This window comes from Lissotriton vulgaris, chromosome 6, assembly GCF_964263255.1.
Source record: "Lissotriton vulgaris chromosome 6, aLisVul1.2, whole genome shotgun sequence".
Classification (NCBI taxonomy): Eukaryota; Metazoa; Chordata; class Amphibia; order Caudata; family Salamandridae; genus Lissotriton; species Lissotriton vulgaris.
The window spans coordinates 197,253,055-197,277,563 of NC_141694.1; the positions used below are offsets into that span (position 1 = coordinate 197,253,055).

At 49.3% G+C, this 24,509-nt stretch overlaps 1 protein-coding gene across 2 annotated transcripts in view; it reads left to right on the forward strand.

Annotated features, from left to right (window-relative positions):
- SLC25A27 (solute carrier family 25 member 27) overlaps positions 1-24,509 on the forward strand; it is a 174,840-nt gene that overhangs the window by 22,772 nt on the left and 127,559 nt on the right. The window lies entirely within an intron of this gene.

The following is a 24,509-nucleotide window of genomic DNA, read 5'->3' on the forward strand; positions in this document are numbered from 1 at the left end:
AAATTCCACAAGCTCTGACGGGGGACTGAAATCAGGGAGGCCTAGATCCCCGCTAAAAATAAAAATCTTGCTAAAAGAAAAGCAGCGCATCGTGCAGCGTCCTCAGCAAAGACTGGCCCTCACGGAGGACACATGGAGACAGGGCTCCTAACCCCTCCCACACATATGAAAACACCAGTCGCGCACGGCCATCAAGAGGCCAGGATCGCAACCTTAGCATCATCTCATGGAACATTGCAGGATTAAATAACATCCGCAGGGTTACAGCCACCCATGACTATCTCGCACAGGGGGACATATTATGTATCCAGGAGACTTGGGCGAGGTCCACTTCACCAATTGCTGGCTTCCACGAATATTTCAAATCAGCAACCAAAAGGACGATCTTTGGTCGCCCGTCAGGGGGTCTGTCAATCTTCGTAAGCCACGCCTGAAAATTTAATGTAAAAGAACTATCTCTGGAGCTACCTGACCTACAAGCTATCTCAATAGAAGGACTGAGAGCGGACCAAACAACCCGCCCGCTTTTATTAATCAACTGTTACCTCAACCCTGCAAAACTTCACTCCCCACACGGCTTGGAATCATTCACCACCGCCCTGGAAGATCTATTAATAAGCTGCTTCCACCACGATGTAATCATAGTCGGTGACTTTAACCTGAGAGGCCTGGACCTGCTACCCATGACAACACCTAGCAGGAAGTCAGCTCAACTGATTGAACTTTTAGCAAATTACAACTTGCAATCCACCCACGGGATACAAAAAACGGGCAACTGCGCATGGTCCGCCTATCCGACCTTCAGGAATGTCTCCACTATAGACTATATCTTCATCAATGCAGGACTGGCTAACACACTTCGCAACTTCACTGTGGACGACAGAGCCGAAAGCGACCATAGGCCCCTTCGTGTCTCATTCAACCTGACGCGAGAACAGGCGGACCCCTACGCCGTAATTGGTATGACCACAGGCGAAGAACATCACTCAGTCCTTAAAAGAATAAAATGGTCGACCAATCTCAGCCACAGACTTAATGCATTCGTAGCCAACAGGGTGACAGTACCAAGGCCACAAGACAGTGAATGTATAATACACCTATGGGGAAACACTGACCAATGACTTATTGAAGTGCCTGGGCAACACTCACCAATCAAGAAGCGGTCAAAAAAATGACATCCCAGCCCACCAAAAAACCCACAGTCTTAAGCTGGCTAAGCAGGCACTTAACAAGGCAGTGAGAGCAAAAAAGAAAGGTATCTACTCGTCAGGGGGGCCCCCCATTGCCGTTTTGCGAGCTAAGTACAAAAAGAGCATTTGGGATCTGAAAAGAAAACGAACAGAATTGGCTGACAGTGTTTTCCATAATTAAAGGTAAAGATAATAGCAAGCTCTGGCGCTACATCAACAGCTTGTCATCAGGAGGCGTACACAAGGTTAACAGTGTTGGAGGAAAAGTGTGGGAACAGTATGCAAAGGGGCTGTACACCTGTGAGCCAAAGCGGATGTCTCACTGCTTCACCGGGTGGTCCAAGGCGGCGGCAGCTACCATCAGCTATGAAAGTGCATCCAACGAAGAATCAAGTCCGACCCGACCTGGAAAATTCTCGGAGGCGGAGATTGCAAAGCACATCAAAGCCATCAGAACCGATGGTGCCCCTGGACCTAACTGGATCCCCACACAGGTTTTTAAGAAAGATCCTGCATTCTTCGCTTCCAAACTTACTCCTCTATTCAACCACACATTTGCAACCGCAACCCTGCCATTTTCCTGGAAAGGATCAATCCTCTTTCCTATTCACAAAAAAGGTGACCACTCTAAACCGGCTAATAACAGACTGATAGCCCTCCTTGACATTGAAGCTAAGGTCTATGCCCGCCTTCTACTTAAGGACCTGGAAACTTGGGTGGATAAGAACGGCATACTCCCGCCCTCACAGACTGGCTTCAGGGCTAACTGTTCTACGCTGGACAACATCATAGCGCTTTCGTACCTCGCTAAGAAGGCCAACATGTGGAATAAGCTGCCCCTGTTCTGTTGCTTTATTGACTATTCAACGGCCTTCGACCGTGTGAACAGAAGCCGGCTCTGGGCAAAACTAGAGTCTTGGGGGAATTCCTAGAGATCTTTTAAAGGCCATAAAAGCACTTTACGAGGGGACCTGGGTTCAGGTGAAACTAAGCGCCACATCTGCAACCACAAGAATTGCCACTAACTCTGGATTAAAGCAGGGGTGTGTTCTGGCCCCCCTGCTTTTCAACTTGTACACTGCAGACATGGGGCAGGCCCTGAAAGATGCCAACCTAGCACCGCCCAGACTGGGGAAGCTGGTTCTGGGTACGCTCCAGTACGCAGATGACACAGTAATTATGGACCATACCAGGGTAGGCCTCCAAAGAACCTTAAACAGCCTAGCCACATATAACCAGGAGAACGAGCTACATATTAATGTGAGCAAGACCAAGAATACTCTTTGGCAAACATCCACACAAAACAAAAGCTTCATGGTCTCTGGGGGAACACCGAATCACCACGGCCCCATCCTACAACTATCTGGGCACATGGGGATCAGAGAGGGCTACTGCATTCAAACATCTGAAGACTCTTAAACCAAAAATTGACAAAATAATTACATCTCTAAGACGTCTAAGCCACGGCCTGGCCAGTCCCTCTGCAGATCCGATGCTGACAGTACTCAGGGCTAAATTGATCCCCGCCATCACGTACGGCCATATAGCCTATCCAGGGGCTTTTGAGAAAGTGGTCCAAGCGGCAGAGGTGAAAGCATACAAGATGGTGCTACGAGCCCCCAAACAGGCACGGAATAACAGGGTGAGACTGGAAATAGGCCTGAAACGTCCTGAACTGGTACTACTGGGGGAGTTGCTAAAATACTACATCAGAGTTCTCAAGTCGCCGGAAAACACCTTGAAGCACTCGCTAAAAACCATCTTTGGGGAAGCGGGCCCCCCATGGCAAGCCAAGGTGGAACTAGCCATTGATCTTCTGAAGATCGAGGGGCGGAGTCTGCACTTACATGAAATCCCATATTCCGCCTGGGCAAAAGCCGTCCAGCGCCAAGTCCAGTCTATTTCCTTTGAGCTAGACTTTTCCTCGCTCCGGCCCAACCCGCTAACGTTGGCCTTGGACAAGTCCAACACTCCCGGTAAACCTCAACCATATTTACAAGACTCACTAACAATCGAAGCAAGACTAAAAATTCTGTTTATGCGCCTCTTGGCCCTCAGGATAACAAACTTCAACCCACGTTGGGCACGCTCGGACGGAGCCACTGCCTGCCGACTGTGCAACTATCACAGAGAATCCTGGCTACACTTGCTATGTTGCTGCACTAAGCTGGCCAGTGACCGACAGCGATTGCTACGTCCGGCACTACGCATCTTGGGCCACAGAACTTGCAGAGAGGCCTCGGATTGGTGTTTCTCTGAAACCACAACATGTTTATTAGCCAGGATAGGCAAGTTCATCCATCAAGTTAAAATGGCACTCGAAAACCATCCTGAAGAGCCCTGTGACCCGCCGCCCTAAGTTGGCAATCCACAGATAACACAGGAAGTCGCCGAAAAGAAAATGGTCCCATCAGTCCTGGGGCCGACTAAGGGTCCGATGAAGTCCACAGTGCAACTGAGGATGTCGAACTTTTACACGCCTTCCAGATTCTAGTATGCGAGGCCTTATGCTGACTCTAAAAACTTTAATTCTTTTTAATAATGTATAGTACCAGTGAACATAGTCAGTATCGAGACCACATAGCTGCACCATTGGTCCCTGACCGGTGTAGGTCGAGCAGGGGGGGGCACTTTACTGTATTTTACTGTGTTTTATTTGAACCAAACTGCATTTTTTTTATACTGTAATGATTTTAAGTAATCGCACAGTTCATTAATAAACAAATCCCAAATGTAAATGTAAAACATAATAGAAGAAATACACATTAAAAAAACATCGGAATCCATGAATTGAGAAAAAACACTTGTAGCCCATTCCTGTCATTATGTTGGTCCAAACTGTAGCCAATCAGGCGGCAGCAGTCCTCCAGAACCTTCTCCTCAGAGCCCAACACCTCAGATTTTCGAAGTACAAGAGTGACCACAGAGTCTATGAGGAGAAGAGAGTCTCTGAGGGGAGGAGGGTGGGTCGCATGTGAATCTATGAAAGACACCAATACTGGAGAACCACCTGTTTACAGGTAAGTAACAATTGCTCTTCTCCAGTATTAGGGTGTCTTTCATAGATTCACATGCTTGAATATAGAATAGAAAGCAGTAATATTGGAAGAAAACTTCCCAGTCATGATACACATGCATAAACCTGTAAAAACCAATATGCGTATAGTCATGCAAAACATACAGTAATAAGGTAAACCATAATGGAGGAGGGAAGACAGAGGCTCACCTTATTCAAAAAGATTGCGAAGCACAGCCTGTCCCACTGCAGTGTGTGCTTCGTTGATGGCACCCAGGCAGTAATGTTTCGTAAACGTGTGCCTGCTTGACCACGTGGCTGCTCCTGCAGATCTGATGCAGCGGCACACCGGCGAACAGGGCAGTTGAAGAAGACCTCGCTCTGGTCGAATGAGCCCTCACTGAAGAGGCTTGCCTGCCTGTTGATGGCAGAAAGCGATGGCCGAAGAAACCCACCGACCAATTGTAGGTTTGGTAACTGGACGCCCCTTGTGGAAACTTCCATAAGCTATGAACAGTTGATCAGCTTTACAAAAAGGGGCTGTTCTGCTGATCTAAAACTTTAAGCATCTTTTAATGTCCAAGGAGTGCAAACGCTGCTCCGCTGGAGACTGGATTAGCAAAGAAAGTCTTCAGGAAAACGGGTTCGTTGATGTGGAAATCTGAAGGCACTTTAGGCAGGAACGTGGGATTAGTAGGAAGCACTACACAGTCAGGTTGAAACTGCAGAAATGGAGGATTTAAAGTGAAGGCATGTACATCACTTACGCGACGAGAAGATGTCAGCGCAAGGAGAAGAGCAACCTTCCAAGTGAGAAACTTCAAGTCTGCCTTGTGTATAGGTTCTTGTTAGACGAGGGACTTAATAGCCCCTGTGCCAAATGCACAGCTTCGTGCCGCATCTTAGCGTGCACATTTATTTAAACTCTTTTTCAACTCTTCATTTACTCCAACTTTTAGCCATATTTAGACTCGTATTACTCAAACGTTGATTCACTCATTTATCCAAAAGTCCAACAATCGGGTCATAGTTCTGATTTTCAGGTTTCTTGCATTCAGACAATGCCAATCCAGGCCTTTTTGAAAGAATACGATTGATGCAAGAAGTCCATCACAAGCAGTCTTTTATTTTCCAGATAAAAAACCCAATGCATTTCGGGCCTCCTCGTGCCCTTCTTCGGGGCTCACTATAAATCAATAATACAAACAAATCATTAGCACTTCATATTCTCAAAGTTATAACATGCTTTCATTAAATGAAACATTTCATCATGCCTAAGACATGATCTTATAATATAATATATTATCCCAATGCAACTCCCACTGTTTTCACTGAGTCATCACGCATCCAGTCCTTCGAACTCGGGCAGTGAACCCACATTCTCAACAATGTTAGTGCTCCTGCTAATACCCCTCCCTCCCTTCCGTTATATCCACTCTTCATCCCACTAACCCTCTGTAATCAAGGTACCGCCGTCATTTCTCTAAACTGTTTACATCAGATCCGTAAGCTTTTAACAATGCACATTACTTTATGGTTCTCCCTTTGTCATGTTCGCATTTAGAGCTACAAATCCCTCGATCCCTCCCATGCATCTCATAAACCAGTTCAAAAACATATTCTCCCGCCATGCTGCGTACCTTCTCAGTTAATGAACGTGCGTCTACCGCTCTCACCCTGATTACTTCAAACAGTAAGCCGAGTCACGTCCCTCCCATTCCTTAAATAACGCTCCACCCTAGCCATCTCCCTTCCAATATGCCCAAAACTCAAGACATCCGTTTGCATCCTAGCTCAAACTCAAAGTGAACTACAATACCCATAGTGCATATCTTCAGTACATTGCATTGACCGTACGATGTCGAAATATAAAAAAGTCGTCTTCTCCCGTGTATGCATGTGTTAAACCCTGCTAATCGTCCAAATAAGTGCCAGTGATTTGATTCAGTCTCTTGCGGTGGACTTCGATGTTTTCTCCGGTTATATGGATCCTTATGCACTCTTCGTTCTCTTATCTTGTGTATAGGTTCGAAAGGGGCTTTCATAAGTTGTGACAACACGATGTTAAGGTGCCAAGTAGGAGGAGGGGGCCGAATCAGTGGGAACTTGCGAAATAATCCTTTGAAAAATTGGCGTATTATCCTGGAAGAACAAAGGGGAGTGACGCTATTCTGATGGAAGTGGGAAATTGCCGCCAGAAAAACTCTCAAAGTTGAATGCGAGAGTCCAGACTGAGCAAGTTGCAAAAAGAATGGAAGGAGCTGCGCAGGCGTGGAATGAATGGGATGGATCCCAGCAGCTGCGCACCAATGGAAGAATCTCTTCCATTTAAGTTTATAGGTTTTAACAGTTGACGGAGCTCTAGCCTGAGCGAGGATGTCTCTACAGTCTGGTGGGATGGCTAGGTGAGCAAATTCAAGGTGCTCGGGTTCCAAGCTGACAAATTCAGAGAGGAGGGGTCTGGATGGCATATCTGACCCCTGTCCATCGTGAGAAGGTCCACCCGAGGACGAAGACGGATGGGCTCGCACTGGGATAGAAGAAGTAGCTCTGAAAACCACACCTGACTAGGCCATCTGGGGGCGATCAGAAGGATGTGGCAAGGCGGTCTCCGCATTTTTCACAATACCCGAGGCACCAAAGGGATTGGAGGAAAAGCGTAAGCAAAGAGATTGCACCAATTCATCAAAAGGGCATTGCCCTGTGATCCTCGGTGGGGATGCCAGCTTGCATAAGATAGGCATTTCCGGTTCTGTGGTGTGGCAAAGAGATCCAGTGGTGGATGCCTCATTCTCCAAAAAATCAGTTCGAGTGATTGATGGTGCAACTCCCACTCGTGGGTCGATGACGTGGACCTGCTGAGGGAATCCGCTAGGATGTTGGAAACCCCTGGTAGATGGACTGCAGTTAGAGTGACTTGATGACTTAGAGCCCAGTCCCAGATCGACAGCGCCAGATGCAACAAGATTGGAGACTTTGTTCCGCCCTGCTTGTTTATATAATGCATGCTGGTTGTGTTGTCCGTCTGAATAAGGACTGACTCTCCTTGGATCAAGAGATGAAAGGACTTGAGCACCAGAAAAATGGCCATCAGCTCCTGTCTGTTGATGTGCCAGGCTCTCTGAGGCAAAGTCCACTTGCCCTTTATAGACAGGCCTTGAAGATGAGCACCCCATCCCTCCAACGAGGCGCTCTCACTGTGGTAGAAAACTTGCGGCCTATAGCATCCATGCGACGACCTTCGCGATCTGGTGGGGCAGTAACAGCCGATGCAGGATTCCGTGAACGACGCTGAGCTGCTTGTGTAACCACTGAATCGAGTTTTGGCTGTCCAATGAGGCTCGCTGGAGTGCCAACAGGTGCCTTATATTTCTTTTCCAACCTGGGCATCTGAGCCGGAAGTGTATTAGGGGCCTGCATCAATTTTACTCCTTCGGCCCAAATAAAGTCAATTATAGGCACAGTATGGACTTGTTTGAAAGGCTGGTTTTTAAAGTCCTAGAGAAAACAGTCCTCCTCTCTTTGGACTCTAGGCAATTTGAAGTGTTGGGCTGCCCTGTCCATCAACTGATGGAAACTCGCAATATCTACAGGAGGAGAATTCCCTAGTATGGCCGGAGATGGGGACAGTGTTTGAACTTGATAATTATCCCACTCCGCCATATTGTCATCCTCATCATCATCACAAACCTCGCCATCTTCGCGGTCAGGAGAAACCTCATCCTCATCGTCGGCATACAGTCGTGTATATCCGAACAGATGTTTGAACTTGAGGAGCAGAAGTAGGCAGAGGTGCCAAATAGTAACCGGTGGCAGAATAGCCGGGCTGCAGGCACTTGTGGAGATGACGGAAAACGTCTGTTGTAGTCGTCCAACATATGTTGGAGATTAGAGATAAGCGACCAGGGTAGCGTCGCGTAGGAGCTTGACCAGCGTAGTTTCCTGCTGGAAATACTGGTCCTCATCATCGTTACTGAAATCTTGGCACTTGATGGCCAAATCAGATGGACTACGTGCTCTAAATCATTCGTGAACATCTTCTGAGTCCTGCTCCGAGTCTGTGGCAAACAAAGGCGAGGGAGGTTGCGGATCACTGGAGATGGAAATCTGGTCCACAGGCACCTTGCGGCGTTGGTGAAGAGATTCAACATCAGCAGATCCAGTGGACGACAATGGCAACATTGGCAGTGAGGCAAACGTAGAAGCAGTCATCGATGGAGCCACACACACTGGCAGCATCAGGTATAGTTGTCGGTACCGTCGTCGACGGTAATAGCGTCGACGTTGCCTTCATCGACAAAGTCGACGACTAAGATGGCTTCTTTTTCGTCGACGGAGCAGTTGTCGACTGGGTCGTCGACGGTGCGGACGTCGACGGTGCGGACGTCGACGGTGCGGACGTCGACGGTGCGGACGTCGACGGGGCTGTTAACGAATGTGATTTCTTCACACCCTTCGTCGAGGCTGTTGACAAATGTGATTTCTTCACACCCTTCGTCGACTATAACTTGGTCGTCGACGGGGAAGGCTTCTTCGTCGACGATGCAATCGGAATGACAGACGGCACAGTCTTGAAACCAAGTGTTGCCTTCGTCGACGAGACAGTCGCGATGATCCAGAAGCAAACGTCGTTTTTTTTTAAAATTTATTTTTCAAAGTAGCAAATTACAAAGCGCACATAGCCATTTGCCTACATCCCTTCTCGGGCCGGCGTTAGTCCAAAGTATCTTGTTAGTGAATCATACCTAAAACGAGAAAACCAAGCATCACATAATGCATATGTCCATCTGGAGTCGGGACCTCTCAGGCAAGATGTCACTGTTGATAGATGTGCTTTGCTCTGTGCATGCATGAACAGATCAGTACATTTTTAACATTTTCTCCTGTCCCACCCCCACCCCAAAACCCCCGTCCCTCCCCAACAACTCCCCAGTTGCTGCTCCTCGTGTGTGGTACTGTGTAAACTATTGGCGCACTGTGGCCTGCGCTGCGTGACTCATCCGATAGCCCCAGGGAACGCCTCCTATGTCCTCACTCCCAGGGATGCTGTAACCCCCTCAGGTCCGAGTCGCACGGCTGTGAAGTCACTACCCCGGCTGTCTCACCCAGTATCCAAGTCCGGGATGCGGCCCTTTTCCTCCCCTTCCCCTGCTGCGAGGTCGTCATCGACTTCCCTAGAAGTTAAGTAGGTCTGGTATAGCCCCCAGAAGTTCTTGGGTCGACTTCGGGGTGGGAGCAGCTCACTGTAGAGCTCCGCTTGTGTATTACAGAACAGCATGTCGTTGGACCACCGTTTCAGCGTCGGCAGTGGGCCCCTCATCCAACACATCGCCACAACTCGTTTGCTTACCATGTTTCTCACAGGCACAGGTACCTTTCTCGCAAAGCCTAGCAGGGCAAGGGCTGGGTCCATAGCCAATTCCATTTCCACGATGATGCTCATTTCAGCGAACACCTTGCACCAGAATCTCTGCACCCCCGGGCACATCCACGCTAAATGCAGGAAATCCGCAACCGGGGCCTGGCATCTCTCACAGCGCGGCGTGTCGCGGAGACCGTACCTGTGTAGCCTCTCCGGCGTGTGATACACTCGCTGCAAATATTTAAAATGGACCAAGCGGTGTCGTCCGTTCAGCGAGATCCGTCTGGAGGCCGCACAGCAGTATGCCCACATACTGTCGTCTATCTGGGCGTTCAGGTCGTTCTGCCAGGCCAAACGCCCCCTCGTGTATTGTAGCGCCGTATGTTCGTGTCCTATCTTATAGAGCTTAGATATTAGCTTTTGCGGTGTCTCGGTGACTATAACATATGCTAGTTCCGGTATTCTGGGGGGTTCCTCCATGTCGGGGCCTAGCAGTTCAAGAAGTGCACTCCGAACCCTATGGTACTGGAAGCGCTGAAGTAACGAGGGCCGCTCCCTCCCTCGAGCCAGCTGGTCCCATGTCTTTACCTTCCCATGTTCGAACAGGTCTCCCAGAGTGTGGGTGCCCAGCTCGCGGATGGCCCTGCAGACTCCTGGTTCCGCCAAAGTGGGGAGCCATAGCGCCCAATGCACCGGCATATTGGGTGCGTACATCAGCTCTTTGTCTTGCCTCTGTAGTATGGAGTGCCAGGCATGGTTAGTAGACAGGAGGGAGTCCAAGGTTCCCACTCTACGGTCCCTAGGACCACAGATTGTAGCTGGGAGTGGGGTCGGGTCCGCGAACAGCCTCTCCAGTATCACATGCGGGACGTCCCGATTACCAGGTATCCAAGTGTGTAGGTGGGAGTCCTGCGCAATTCTATAATAGCGCTCCATATCGGGCGCAGCCAGACCCCCTTGCTCGTATGGTAGCTTAAGGACCTTTCACTGCACTCTAGGTTGCTTTCCGGCCCAGGCCAGTCGTATGAGAAGTTTGTCAATGGTTGTGAAGAAGGCTCTAGAGAGGACAATCGGAATCGGAAAGAAACGGAAATCTCGGAAGGACGACCATTTTCATCATGGCAATGCGTCCCATCAATGACAGTGGCAGCTTAATCCAGAGTTCAACATCGTCTGCCAGTTTGTTATAGGCAGCTCCGTAGTTTTCTCTAAGCATAATTTCGGGATCCGTGTGGAGCATTATGCCCAGATACCGAATCAGTTCTGTGGACCATTGGAGTGGGTATTCCATCTCAAAAGGTTCGGTGACGGGGGTCAGGGGGAACGCCACTGATTTGGGCCAGTTGACTTTCAGCCCCGAGAGTGCTCCAAAACGGACAACTTCCCTCAAAACCGATGAGAGATTATTTACCGGGTCTCTGACATATAGCAAGGTGTCGTCTGCGTACGTGGATATTCCAATCTTGTAGGTGGGGTAATTGATAGCTTCATAAGAGTGCTACTCCCGAATCGCGCAGGCCAGAGGTTCCGCCACCAGAGCGTAAAGTAGCGGCGAGAGGGGGCATCCCTGTCTCGTGCCTCTGCTGATGACAAACGGTTCCGAGACTGTATCGCCTAGTCGAACTCGCGCAGTGGGTTTATAATAGAGCGCGCCCAAGAGTTGGAGGAAGAGGTCTCCCAGGCCCAACTTCTTAAGGACTCTGCGCATGAATGGCCACTCTACAGAGTCGAACGCCTTCTCCATGTCCAGGAAGACTGCGATGGCTTTGGCGTCCTGCCTGGTGTGCTGCATGGTTCCCATCACAGTGCGTATGTTGTATGTGAGATTACGTGCCGGTATAAAACCCGCCTGTTCTGGGGCCTCCAACTCAGGGGCCACAAGTGCCAGCCTGGCCGCCAGCACCTTAGCGTAGAGCTTGGCATCCACGTTGAGAAGGGACAGCGGCCGGTATGAGCCTGGAAGGTCATGTGGTTTGCCCGGATTCAATATAGTTATAATAATTGCCTCTCTCATAGAGGGCGGCATGGCGCCTTCCTCACAAATTTCGTCAAAGAGGGTCGAGAGGTACGGCAATAGTTTATCTGTGTACGCCTTGTAGAAGGTCACAGTTAATCCGTCCACCCCGGGGGCACTCTCAGACCTCATGCCATCTAGCGCGTCTGAGATCTCCTCCCGCAGTATGGGGGACATCAAGAAGTCCCTCTGCCAGTTCTCGAGGAACGGCATTTTGATATAGGTTAGGTAGTTGTCAATTTGATCCTCCACACCGGAAATGTTGTTAGTGTAGAGCTCCGCGTAGAAGTCCTTGAATTCAGCGAGAATGTCCTCCTCCGCTGTTAGCAAAGCCCCCCTAGCCGATTGCAATTTTGTGACTACCTGCCTTCGCCTGGCGCCCTTCATTATCCTGGCAAGGAGTGAGCGAGGCCGTTCCCCTTCACCATATTTGCGCGCCGTCGCATACTTGCCTAGGTGCCGGACCTCCCTGTCTGCCTCCTCGTGGAACTCTTTCAGGAGCTCCTGCAGGGTCCCATCCCCTGTGGGGGTCGAGCCCGCTAGATGTTGCCTTTCCCACTCCGCTATTTGCCCCTCAAGGTATGTCAGTCTGTGTCTAATGGCCTTCAGGACGCTGGAATGTTTAGCCATGGCCACCCCCCTGATGTAGACCTTAAATGTCTCCCACACCGTCCCGAAGCTGTCCACTGAGCCAAGATTAGTAGTGAAGAACATATCTATTTCCTCTCCTAGTTCGGCCCTAAACGTCTCATCCAGTAGTGAATATGGTGGGAAGCGCCACGTGAACGGGGGTATCCTCTGCCTGGGGGTGTTAAGCACCAACAATATAGGGGAGTGGTCCGATAGTGTGCGGGGGAGCACCCTACAGCCCTTCACAGTCGCCAGGAGTGGGAGTGTGGACAACCAATAGTCTATTCTGGTGTGAATATTGTGATACGCAGAGTAGTGTGTATACCCCCCCCTTATCCCAGTGTCTCTCCCTCCAAACATCCACCAGCCCCAGTCTCACCATTTCAGCTTGCATTTGCTGCGCCGCTGCTGCCGGGCGTCTGGGTGGGCCCGCCGATCTATCCAGCTCCGGGCTAAAGACGAAGTTAAAGTCTCCCCCCCACAGTATCCTATCTGAGGACCACTCCGCGCAGTGTCCTGCAACTGCCGCGAAAAAGTCGGGGGAGTCGTAATTCGGGCCGTATACGTTCATGACCAGCAAATTCTGTCCCTTGCCCGTGCATCTGCTTAGCACAAACCTTCCTTCCGGATCCGCTCTTAATAGTGTGAGGCATAATTTGGATCTAGGGATGACCCATGTGAGAACACCCCTAGCATGTGTGGTGAAGCCCGCATATGTGGAGTTACCCTGGAGACCCCTGTGTGCAAGCATCTTGCTGGTGTTGGGTAGGTGCGTTTCTTGTAGCAGGGCCAAGTCTATGTGATGTCTTTGGAGGTAGTGCAGTACCTTGCGTAGTTTACGATAATCATTCAGCCCCCTCACGTTCCATGTTAGGGCCTTAAAGGTCTCAGTGTCACTTATTAAATCTCCATGTGGTGGGTCAACCATTCTCAGTGTGGCAATGTATCATGCGCATCCCCATTTTGACACTTCGCTACCCAGACCACTGCATACCGTCCCTGGAGCCCGAAAAGGCTCCCGCCCTGGACAGCGACCATTCATCCATAGTGACAGTCATCCGTCGCACGCAGCAACCGCCAAACGCTCCTTTGGAATGTAACACTTCGGAGCACGCTGAAACCCCCCCCAAACATACCCCATTCCAAAACTTCCAATTCCCCCCGCCTCCCACAGCCAACCAACCCCAACCTGGTGTGACCGAGTCCCCTGTGTCCCTTCCCCCCTCCCCCTGTCAAAACCAAACAACAATTCCCCAAACCAGGCCCAATCCGAGCCATAATCGCTGAAAGCGCTGGGGCAGAGGTAGCCAGACTAGTTCTTTTGCTGTCCCCTCTCCTACCGGGACTCCCGTACAATGTCCATAGTCTGCCCCTTCGCCAGCGCCCCGCTAGTAGAAATCAGCGGTGACTGTTAAGTAAGGTATTCTACCAACAGTTTAAGGTCCTCACCCCCTCCCCCTGGACCCCCGGAATCACTATTCCCCCTTGAAATTAGCGCCTGGACGCTATTTCCAACGTAAGGCAATTACAATAGCTAAAGTGCAATCCCACAGTGGTACAAACTCAGTGTGTCAATCTCACCCACAGTCCATCGTGCAATAGTCCAGCAACTTCAGTGGACTGCTCGGTGAGGACGTCGTCCATGTAGGAAGGTACATCCTGACTATGGTTGCCCCCAACTTTTTGCCCTGTGTTTTAGCTGGTTTTGGACATAGTCGACCTGGGACCCTGCCAATCAGGACCCCAGGCCTACTGCTCTCTCTTTAAAATGGATTCCATGTACCCTAGGTACATTTCCAATTGGTACTGGGCCACCCTATCAGACCCTGTAACTCAGGGCATAGGTGTACCCAGGGCTGCCAGGGGCTGCAGCATGTATTATGCCACCCCTGGCTGGCCTCCTAAATTTGACACAACTGGCTGCATGACAGCTGGGGCAAAGTCGTGTAATCACCCTTTGCTGTAGGTGTAGTATACCTATACCTAACCCTAAAATGGACACACAGATTCCTATCAGTCACTCCTATGGCAGGCCTTGACAATCCTGAAGGCAGAGTGCTTGGAATCATGTGAGATGGTGCTCTGGCATGAGCTGAGCCTGTCTGCAGCTTGCGGAATCAAGTCCTAATAGCTGTTCCATGATATCGCATACCATATACTCTTAAGTGCATTATAATCCTCGCGGTTAAATGCTATCTTTGGTATTGCTTTATCAAAACATGTCGAGTAAGGTGTCATACGAATTGGAATACTAACCCCTCGCCAATTCTGGCGACGGGGTTAGCATTCCACCCTTCTAGAGGGACACGACATGTATGTAACTGTGAACCCCGGTTAAAGTTAACTGAAGCCTCAGCTCCACAAAATGGATGCTGCCACCACAGACACGAGTCTGACCCCCTGCAGCTGGGAGTCCTTCCAGTGAGGGGAGCCTGGACAAAGGGTTTCCTGTCAGGGGCGGTGCTAGCACCGTCCCAGACATGGTTTTGTGTATCCTGGGTAGGCAGGGCTTTTCAGGAAGGTGACTGCTGAGTGGCACCCCGGTGCTCACTACGCATAGGCCAGTCAGAACCAGTTCCAGGGGCACACCAGCCCCTGGCCTGGGGAAGTCCGGCAGGGGAGAGGGGTGTAACCACCCCCCTCCTGGTCCCACCCATAGGCAGGACCTAGTCACCGGGTCAGCCCCCTTTTTTAGTATAAAGATAGGAGCGGGCCCCCTGTTCAAATTAGATCATCTTTGGAATCAAGATACCACTTTCTTCGAAAGGACTTCACGATTTCTTCTTCAAGATTCTCCCTTGTGGCTAAGGAGTAGTCACCCTGCATCAAGCGGGCACCATCCTAAAGAACACTGCGGTCTGCTGCGAGTCCTTCATCACGAATCCGACGACCCAGCTCGACGAGACCCGGCTTCCCTGGCACCTCTGACCTCTACTCACCTCTACAGCCAAGCTGAGAACCGTGAGTGCGACGAGACCTCGAGGGACCGACGATCGCCAAGACTGCACGACATCTTTACTGCAAGCCCACCGTGTCCTCCACTGGTGAGTGCTTTGGGGTCCGAGAAGCCCCGACCCTGCGCAGCTCCAGCACCCAAGATCAGCCTTCCTGCATCTCCACGATCTGCGTGGGGCCCTTCTGCTGTTTGCTGTGCACCGCGTTGTTTGGCTACTAGCCGGCTGGCTTGTGGCCTTCTGAACGACGCCCAACGACTTCACGACTGCTGGTCTGGTTGCTCCAGGCTGGCCCTTGCTTCCTTGTTCAAGAGAGGCACCCCGGACCCTCCTGGTCCACCCCAGACGCCATTTTAGGTCCACCGCGTGGGCTTGAATTTGCCAAGGCTTTGTTGCCCAATCCTGGGTCCAGCGACGCCGACAGCTTCCATCTTCGTGGGACAGCTCGATCCTCCATCCTGGTCGCCGACAACGCCTCCTGGTCCGTGAGATCTTCGAGTCAAGCGTCACCCACTCACCTAGTCGAGGTGGCTACCATCCGGTGCCCTCCTGGTGCCCACTGACTACTGGCTAGTAGTCTCGAACTTGGTCCCCTCTGCTTTCAGGTGTCATCTATCTTCGAGATCCAGGCTTGGATCCAACTGAACTTTCTTCACTGGTCACCGGCCAGCATCTTTTCTTCCGGCTCCTGGTCCGTCTACGAGGATTCCCGACGTCTTTTCAGACCTATGCAGCTGCAGCCCCTGGGCTAGGTAACTTCGGCATTTCGGTGCCCCAGCATAGCCTCACTATCCAAGGGTCAGAATCTACTTTCGTTTTCTCCCTACCAGGTCGGGTTCGCCCGAGAACACTAACTTTCTAATTCCTAGCTACCATAGACTTTTGTCCGCATCTCGCGTGAGAGTGCACACACTGCACCCGAGTCCCCTAGGCCTCCTAGAAGTAATCTAACGATTCCCTAGTCAAGTCCTAGCGATTCCAAAAGCTATTAGTACTGTACTTACCTGCTAGGAATTTCGCATTCCACTTTCAGAGTATATGGTTTTCCGTGCCCCTCGGGCATTTGTATATACTGTGCTAACTTAAGTATTTTTGTAAGAGTTTTGGTTTGTGCTTAGTACCCTGTCCTCATAAAGAGAACAGGGCTGTTGTGATCTTTAAATAAATAACTGTTTATTTTCATAACACTTGTGTGGTGTCCTTTCACTTGGTATTCAAGGGGTATATGTGTGGTAAACAGCTGGCTTAACACGCCCTCTCGAGTCTTTAGCCTTAGACTGCTCGTATCCACGCTACTAGGATAGCTGGTCTATAAGGTTGACTTACAACCAATCATCAATAAGGGTTGCTGGACTGATACATAGTGTTCACTAGAATAGTGAGCACTGCATATCAGGCCACCTTCTCACAGTCCACTCCCCCAAGAGGGAGCCTCGGGGGTTCACAGGCAGTAGGGTCTCCATAATGTTCCGTAGATTCCCCCCTCCTCATCAGTCCTGTTCCTCAAGGTCATTATTACCGGTCTGCTCCGCCGTACGTGTCTCTGGATTCCCTCGGCGCTCTCTCATCCAGACCTTCAGGGATTTTTGCAGTTCTTTAGGGTCGGTGAAAAAATGCGAGTGACCCTGCCTGTTGATACGTAGCTTCGCTGGGTATAACATGGTGTAGTCCAGGCCAAGTTCCCTGAGTTGCTGTTTGTACGGGACAAATCGTCGTCTCTCCTCCTGCACTTTCGAGGTGAAATCAGGGTACAGCGATATGTCCATTTCCTCATACTGTAGTTTCCCTTTCTCACAAGCTGCTCGGAGGGCTGCGTCTCTGTCCCTGTAATTTAGTAATTTCGCAATGATCGGCCTGGGGTTGGCGCCTGGAGGAGGCCGTGGTCCGAGAGTGCGATGGGCGCGTTCAACTATGAACATTGGCGAAAAGGTGTCTTCCCCCAGGAGCGTCTTCAGGAGCTTTTCGACGAACAGTTCCATTTTGCCCGTTTGGGTCAGCTCTGCCACTCCCGTAACGCGGATGTTGGAGCGCCGAGAACGCGCTTCCAAGTCCTCCGATTTCCCTTGGATTACCTGCAACAGTCGTCCGAATTGCTTACGGTCGGCGTCCCACTCCGTTTGCGCCTCCTCTGCCTCAGTCAATCGTCGCTCCGCCATGTCCAGCCGCTCCGCATGCTTGTCTATCCTTTCAGTCATACGGTCCATCCGGTAGGACAGCGCATCGATCTTGTTACCAATGGCAGACATGCCTTCCTGCAGGCCCTTTTCCATAGTCGTAAGCATCCCTTTTATTTCCGCACATAGCGAGGTGCCTGGGTCTCCAGCGGCGCCTGGAGACTGGGCAACTTGCTGGTCTGGCTCCTTTTGCCGCCATTGGTCGAACATCAGTTTCGTTTGCGTTCTATCCCCCTTGCCCATAGTTGGTTTTGTGGGGACTGGGTTCTCGTAGTCTGCGTCAGTTCCCAAGGCAAATTGCTGTTCGCCGCTATCGCCGGTGCCCGGGGGGAAGGTAGGGCCCCACGTGGATGCAGGCACTTCTGGATCCCAGTGCCCTTTGCGTGCTTCCCCGTTGTTGGCGGGCAGTGTCAGGGGTTCAGTGGCTCAGGCGAGGTATTAGGAGGGCCCCGCCCGGTCACAGTTCAAACCGCATGTGTCCCTAGGCCTTGATAGCAGTGGCAGGCCCTTCACCCTCCAGCGCGACCGGAACGGCCCAGGGCGGTGTCGTATACCAACGCTTGGGGGGGGGGGGCCCTCAGCACTTAGTCAGCCTCTCGCTCCCTAGTCAACGTGCTGTACCCCTGTGTTGTGGCAATTACTGTCGTCCAGGGGCCGGGGACAAGCGTACCATCAGGGGATCTATGGCGGCAGCTACGCAGTCCCCTACCGGCTCTGCAGTTGGTCCGGCGCCGCCACCGTGGCTCCTGTCGCCCCCAGTGCCCTGTATTGCACCTCCGGTGTCCAGTCTAGGGGTCCGAGGCACCAAAAAGGCAAGTCTCCACCGGGCTCCGTCAGTCCCCGAGGTGCGCGGCTCGCCGCGGCCGCACGTCGGGTGACGCAGCGCGGCCCCACTGTCCAGGAAAGGCCGGGGATTCGGGCCTGGTCCGGCGCCTACAGGATAGACTGGCAAAATGAGGGTTGTCGGCGTCGTTTCTCGCCCAAAATCTAACCGAAGGTCATTCGGGGGTAGGGGCAGCGATTCCCACCGTTCCTGCTCAGCTTCCACCGCTAGAGAAGGATATTTGCAGGATAATTGCTGGCGCTGGCGAGGAGCTTCGCACTTACGCGTCCGCCATTGACGCCGGCTAGCTCCGCCCCCCGAAGCAAACGTCGTTGTCACCGTCATCGTCTATGATCCGGAGACGGCAGATTTCGTCGTCGGAACGACTGTCGACTGACCCGTCGACACAGAAGCATGTTTTTTCACAAAAACATGAGCAGAAGATGCAGTAGACGCCTGAGAGCCACGTCTCGTCGGCATGGACGTAGTAGGTAGAGGTGAAGACACCGCAGGGGCCAAAGAGAGGGACATTTTCTTTTTCTTGATGAAAGGTGAGGGCAACTCCTGCACACTACTACGTTTAGATACTGCTTGGGAACGACCAGAAGTGACACTTTTGGCATCAGAAAGTACACCATCCTTGTCCTTTAGTCTCTGAAGCCATAACAGAAGGCGGCCTTCCCTGTCCTTTAGAGTTTTTGTGGAGAAAGTTCTACAGAACTTACTTTCCCACGTCATGGTCTGGGTAAAGACAGTAAATACACTTACTATGTGGATCCTCTGAATAAAGATGCAGTTTTCCACAAGAAGAGCAAGGTCTGAAGAGAGATTTCTTACTTGTAGACATTCTGAAAAGCACAGGAAAACCTGAAGAAACTCAGAAAACTGAGCAGAGCTCAGGGAGACTCCCTTACACACGACGTGCGGTAGAAAATCTGAGGTGTTGGGCTCTGAGGAGAAAGTTCTGGAGGACTTCTGGCGCCTAATTGGCTACAGTTTGGACCAACATAATGACAGGATTGGGCTACAAGTGTTTTTTCTCTATTCATGGATTGCTATGAGGAATTATGTCTAGGCATTTACTGCCTGTTTTTTCGAATGTGTATTTAATCTGTAATGTTTTTCATTTACATATTATTGGTATGTTATTGCTATTTTATTTACCGTGGGACTCCCACTCAGACGACTGGGAATATTCAAGCATGTAAATCTATGAAAGAAACCCTAATACTGGAGAAATTATATTGCGTCTACATACCTAGTGACTAAGAACCTGAAGGAAGGAAGGAAGGAAGAAAGTCTGCATTTATTTTTATTAAGCTGCTTGTTATGCTTTTAGTAGAAGACGTCCTCTTTCCAAGGTGACACCTGTGAGGAAGCCATTTGTCTTTCTTGCTCCATTAAACAACCGCAAGTCACCAAACAGTGAATAACTCGTGGAGCTCGTAGAGTGACGCTCCTCATGCAGCCAGACGTTAAGATGGCCACCATTGTGGCAGGTGGAGAAGGTCTTCGTAAATGCTGCCTTTAGTTAATATAGTAGCTGATGAGCCCATTTCATTTCACGAGTAACACTTTCTCAATTATGTAATATAGTCCTAAATTTAAACTGCAATGTTTCAAATTAAATTCAAACTGGATCTGCCCTGCAGAGTTTCCAGATTTGTGTCGCTGTTCAAGATACTACAAAATGGTTCTGAGGGAAACGACAAGTGTAATCACTTTTCTCCTCAAATAAAATTGATTTCAATTAAGTTGAAAAATCATACCTTCACAAAACCATCCAACAATTTCTTTTAATATCCAGATTTTCTATTACATGTTAGTTGAGATGATGATGATATCACTCCCAAGCTAAGATGCAGTGGCACAGTGAATTGTCTCAGCCCTGAAATTAAGGGAGAAGTATGCAAGCTGATTGTGGCTGAGTTCTGGCCTTTGTATATCTGGGTTTATGTTGTAATAACCAATTTCGTTTCTACGGATATGTAAATCGTTTTTGATGTAATAGAGATATTGACCCATATCTGCTTGTATTTGTCAGCTGTGGCTTCTTGGGAGACATTATTTTCGTAATGGTTTTACAATGTTTTTAGCTTTTTTAATTCTGTGTTGATGATTAATGTTTGAATGTTGTATGTATTTATTTTATGTGCTTTTATGGTCATTAATTTGACCGAATAAAGATTTCTGACTTGCATCATAACACTGATTATATGTTTGCTGAGTCGCTTCTGGCTACTAACTAGAGTTGTTGCTTGAACATCACTGCTGTTCTGGCGCTGCTGGGTACAGCACTTTCGTTACTGTTGTCACAGACCTGTTGTATCTCTTCCGGTTATGCTTCCTGTGCTATGATAACCGAAGACCAGTAATGCTGGGTTCAGCAGAGTTACACGTATCACCCTTACCACCACTCTTTCCCCCCCCACAGCAGGGTTTTCTAGGTGAGCCATCAGTAGGATATTATCCACCCCCACTTCACAACGTTGGTCAAATAGTTGCTGCCTTCTTATGATGTCCAGGTTCAGAAGCAGTCAAAATCAAGAAGGGAAAATATAAGTGGTTTTCAGAAACAACATTATTATAACTGGCATGAGCAAAAATAGTTACACATGCAGAGTAAAGTGGTAGATTTGAAAAGGTGGTACAGATGGGCTCGGTGCCTAGATCAGAACAAAAAGTTGCAAGATGCTCTGGTATGTGTCCAGTGTTACACAGCACTCAACACCAACCCTATACCTGCTATTACAAAGCTATTACACCCCAGAGTGAGAAAATGGCATGAGCTGTGTCATATTAGTGGCTATGAACTCAAATATCGTTTTGAATCAAAACTGGGCTTCCTGTCCATTGATTTGTTTACCAATATTGGAGTCCGTAGCCACACCTAGATTAGCCAGGTTGCAGAGTAAGTTGCAAGATTATAGATGGAATACAGAATATGTGCCTATTGTGTGCAACGTGGCAGATGATTTTCTGTCCTGGTTTCCAGTAGGTTGAGAAAAGTAGGGGTGGAAAGAAGGTGAAGATAGCCAGGAATGTGAAGATTGTGCCTGGACAAACATCAGTTGAAGCACCCATGAACAAAACTAGCATTGGACATCTTGGTCTATGTGGAATTTTCCGGTGGTATATTAAGTATTCACCAGTGATGCAAGACTATGATTCTAAATGGCCAGAAGTGTACATTTTAGTTGACATCAGTACCAGGTCATTGAAGGTATGAGAGGCGTGTTTACTCAAGAGGGTTATTGGGCATGGTGAGCACTTACAATGGGATGCAGTTGGTGTTATTGAGGATGAAGGAATTTTAAAGTTCAATGAGAGTAAAGAACATGAAAATTGTACGACCCTAGGACAGTGTAGTGAAGCGTTGTTTTAGTGTTATTAAAGAAAGTTTGTATCTGGCCTTGTCCAAAAGTCAATCCTAAGTTGGAATTGGAAATTGTGGTGTATTTTGCAGGGACTGTGGAACACTCAGAGTGCTACCAAAAGAGTTGCACATTTTCTTTTATCGTTGGGTAGAGAGGCTTGTACAAAAATGAATAGACAATAGATGGATTAAGTTGCAGGATAGTTTGAGTTCTTGTGCGGTGTGGAAAATATGAAATTGGTGTGTCAGAACAAGTACAGAGGCAGCCATGGCTGAATGAGTAAGATATCTTATCTAAAACGACAGAGAGAGACAAGATTTGGAAACCCAAATAAAAGTGACCGCTATTGTGGTGGAGTTAGAATTTTTTTAAGTGAGGAGCAAGCGTGAGTTTGTGATTCAGGAGTCTGGAAGGAACAGTGAGGAGAGCAAACGTCCCAAATGACTCTGGAGGCAAAACTGCACCTGGATAATGGTGGCGTTACAAGAGACTAATAGGTGTTCAAAAAGAGTAAACCTCTCACCTAAGCATTTTTGCGATTATGTAAGTAGTTGAGCAAGCTATTTTAATTTGATGTAAGGCATTTGTATACAGGTAAACTTTTTGACCTTCATTGCTCTTTTCACCTGTACATGCTTAATGTGATGTACATTAGGTTGTGCCGGAGGTTGATTTTATGGAGTCTATTGTGCATGTGTAGGCCAGGTATCCATTGTAGAACAGTAGTGTCAGGAATTCTTGTGTTGCTGTAGAAAGTTTCTGATTGTTCCCTGATCAGCTGCTGCTTCTGATATACGTCTAACCTTCCGAATGTCCACAGGCACCAGACTGGATTTGGAAGATTTTTTTTAGCATAGCCCCTACTTGCTTGTAGGAGGCGTTGGACTCCACTCCACCCCAGAACTGACAACTGGAGCCAGTATTTCACCACTAAGGAAGCTGATGTCTGTGGATCAGGAGCCAGCTCCTGTTTTTTTCTCATCAGCTGGCAAGCTCTTTTCAATACGTTTTTTCCAGTTTGTAATGGAAATGTCCCTTTCCAAGACCAAAGGCTTTAAGCCTTCCAGAAACTGTTGCAAGCAAATGTCTTTGACAGATTCCCACAAGGTATTCTTCTGGTGTCTAGGATTAGGCCTTGACTCCAAGTCAAGCAGAGAGTGCCTCCCAATTAATCTAAAGGCAATCTGGGACCGCAAAGCCAAGCTGAACATGTCCAGAAATTGTGAGATGGTTATTCCTACTATTAGAAGTCTAGGACTCTGAACCTATCTCGTCCTTCATTTTGGTCCCGCGACATGCCTTCGTCACACTCCAAGTCTTCAGGTAAGTCCAAGTTGAAGCTTCACCATGAGAAGTCACGAGGACTTCAAGTTGCCCCGTGTTCTTGCTAATGGTCCCTAGGAACGGATTCCACTATACATCCCAATGGAACCAGAGTTTCCGGGTCCATCGGCGACACCATATTAGATGGTGACAGTTAAAGATGACACGTTTCTCATCTATGGCTCTTTACAGGTTCCCGCTGGCGTGCCTTTGGGCCCCATGGATCGAGGAAGGCAAGTGTGTCTGCCCTTGGCGTATATTATGCCTTCCGAACCTGCTTTAGGTTCAGCTCCGGAGCAGATTCTGCATCCTGCACCTCCAGACGAGGACATCGTACCTATATTGCTGACCAACTCTTTACTGAATATGTACCAACCTCGTCCAAAGCCACACACAAAGGCTCAGTGGCTTTTTGCATGGCATCGATCCCTTCTGACTGACAAATCAAAGCCAGCTCCAGGGTACCCAGCCCTTTTAACACAACATCCTACGCCAGAAAGCCTGGTGGTACAGACTTCCTACAGCAAGGTGAACCCTAATTCTTTACCCACAATCCCTCCAGATTGAGAGTCAAAGAAAATGGAGACCTTGTGGAAAGAATGTTTTCTTCTGTCAATCTTGCCCTCAGATCCATCAACACCAGCTGCTTGCTAAGGTCTCCTCCCTTGCCTTGGAAGTGTTACGACAAGGCGAGCCTGCACCATTCGGGATAGCCAGGATGCTGCCAAAAATTTGCTCCAGACTGGACCCTGATGACACCCTAGCCAGGGCAGTGGCCACTACTGTGGTGCTGCTGTGCCAAACGTGAATGAGAACCACAGAGTTTTCAGGTGGTGTTCAAGCATCACTCATGGGAATGCCCTTCGGGTTGCACCTCTTTCGCAAGGAGGCTTTCTCCGCCCTGGAATGCTTTAAAGAGAGCGGAGCAACTGTGCACTTGGCAATACCAACAACAATTTCATAAGTTTCAATGCATCGCTAGGAGTTTCACGTATTGGCAGCACCAGAGTCCCCCACAACAATAGCAGATACTTCAGCACGTTTGAAGCCACAGCAGGTAATCTAGCAGGCAATGTTTAGGCCAGCAAGGGCAATAAACTTCTCAGTCTCCAGCCCTATTTTCGATCTAAGGCCTCTCAATGTCTTCCCGAAAATGAATAAATGAATAAATTCAGAATGCTCACATAGCCCAGGTTCTATCTGCTCTGGATCCAGACGACTTAATGTTGGGAGTGGATCTGCAGGATGCGTATTTTTATGTTCCCGTCCTGCAGTCCTCTAGCCATCCCTTTAGATCAGGATTGTCACTGCACATCTCTGGAGTTTGAAAATACCAAAGTTACCATAACTCTATGATTGGCTGGTGAAGGCAGGTTTGTTACAGTTTGTCGTAGGCCACTTCCAGACGATGGCGAACCTTCTTACATTGTTGTGGTTCACAATCAATGTGCCAAAGTCATACTTGACTCCTTTTCAGAGAATCCCTTTATCGAAGCCACCCTGGAAATGGTGCAATTCCATACCTTTCCTCTGGCTGGCCCAATGAGTCTAGGACATTCGCGCTATGATAGCAATGTTTCGGCCACTATCCTGGGGCTCAGTGAGGATGGTTCTAAGGTTTTGTGGCTTTCTGCCCTCCTGCATCC